We start from the raw sequence: 1,949 nt of genomic DNA on the forward strand, positions 1-1,949 counted from the left end.
TTTGTCCCCTCTGTGTTTAGCTCCTTGTGGGCAGTAAGGAAATAAGAAGTTTACTTCCGAACCGCACTGTTCCGGGTTCAGTCCCCACTGTGTAGCACCTTGACTGACAAGTGTCATCTACTATAAGCTCGGGCCGACCAAAGCTTTATAAGTGGATTTGGTAGACGGAAACTGAAAGAAGCCCGTCGTATATGTGTGTATGTGTATGTGTGTGCGTATACATGTGTGCGTGCGTGTGTGTGTGTATCTGTGTTTGTACCCACCATCGCTTGACGGTGCGACAAAAGTGACCGATAGAAGAAGTACCAGGTTTTAAAGAAAGTACTGGAATCGATTCACTCGACTAAAAATTCTTCAAGGCAGTGCTCCAGCATCGCCTGAAACATGTAAAAGATAGATAAAAGATATGTACATATATATATGTATACATATATGTGTATGTGTGTGTGTGTGTGCACATTACACATACACATGTATGTACATACATACATATATATATATATGTATGTATGTATGTATGTATGTATGTATGTATTATATATATATATATATATATATATATATATATATATATATATATATATATATATATACATACTCACACACACACACATACAAAATACCACAAGAATATGTACTACATATCTACCGACACATTCGCATAGAAGCGTATCTCAATCATACACATACATACATACACACATATACATATACACATGCACACACATACATACACATATACACACAACATAGATACGTGCATACATACAGAAACAAGTTACAATTAACAACCGTTAAAAATGTTTATTTGGATATTTTTCTCATTGTAAACATTTTCTTCTACAATCATGCAAGCCTAACTTACCCTAGATCCGTAATATGTTTTTTCTTCTTCTTTTACCCAGCAACTTAACGTTATTCAGTCCGTATTATATAAAATATTTCTCATCACGTGAAAGTTTTCTCTTACAATTATGGCTGACCCTGATAATAACAACACCAATGCCTATAGTATTACCAAATCTGCGAGTTTTTTAAAAGGCGGCGTAAGTATGCCAAAAATTTCACTTGGTCTTTCCATTTAAATGAAGATCTTTCTTTCAAAAAGTCAGAGAAATCGTTCTTACTGGTTATATGAAATGGATAAAGAATTGCTGGAACGATATTCACTTCAACTTAAGCTACTCCTCGCCAACTAAATAGAGACAACAGGCATCTTTCGTTTACCAAAAATAAAAAAAAACGGCTGTCACAGATAACGACTGTTATTCCAACTCGTGTAATGTCGGTCGACTTTGTAAAGATATCTAAAATGAGGCAAAAGTTGTCGTAGAAGAGAGCGATTAAAATGTAAACAAACTACCGACATCGCCGCCACGGTCACCACCACTACCATCATTCAACACATATATATCGCTACAGAAAACCGATTCGAAAGAGATTACTGTAGATACACAGCTTAAAAAACAATTTAAAAAGTGCTGCTTGCGAAGAATTTCTCGAAACTAGCTTCAGAGAACTTGCCTGTTTTTGACAAAACCGCTCATGATAAAAGTTAACCCTCTCGTGATAAATGTTAACCTTCTCATGATAAAAGTTAACTCTCACATGATAAAAGTTATCGTCGATATTTTGCTAGAAATAATACGAGCTATCAATTCATGTCTGTAGACAACAGCTGTCACTTTGAAAGAACATGTAGTTGGTACCTGCAGAGCACATAGTGAAGGAATTACTCAAAGCGTACCAAACCTGAAGGGAATATTGACATTTATATACCGTCATAAGGTGTAAAGTAAACAATAAGTTCACATCTCATTAATTATGTCTAATGAAAAACAATTAATTCAAGTGTGATTAAACATCAAACTTTTGAAGGAAAAATTAATAAACTTTAAAACAGGAAACCAAGCTGATAAACCAGAAACGCCGTTACAACTATATATATA

The 1,949-nt window shown here is 34.7% G+C and overlaps 1 long non-coding RNA gene across 1 annotated transcript in view; it reads left to right on the forward strand.

Annotated features, from left to right (window-relative positions):
* Positions 1-982: 982 nt before the first annotated feature.
* The window catches only part of LOC128249601 (uncharacterized), a 7,387-nt gene continuing 6,420 nt past the window's right edge, over positions 983-1,949 (forward strand). The window contains exon 1 of the long non-coding RNA XR_008265705.1: positions 983-1,046. This is a non-coding gene — a long non-coding RNA (uncharacterized LOC128249601). The remainder of the gene's footprint in view (positions 1,047-1,949) is intronic.

Source organism: Octopus bimaculoides, chromosome 16 (assembly GCF_001194135.2).
Source record: "Octopus bimaculoides isolate UCB-OBI-ISO-001 chromosome 16, ASM119413v2, whole genome shotgun sequence".
In the NCBI taxonomy this organism is placed as follows: domain Eukaryota; kingdom Metazoa; phylum Mollusca; class Cephalopoda; order Octopoda; family Octopodidae; genus Octopus; species Octopus bimaculoides.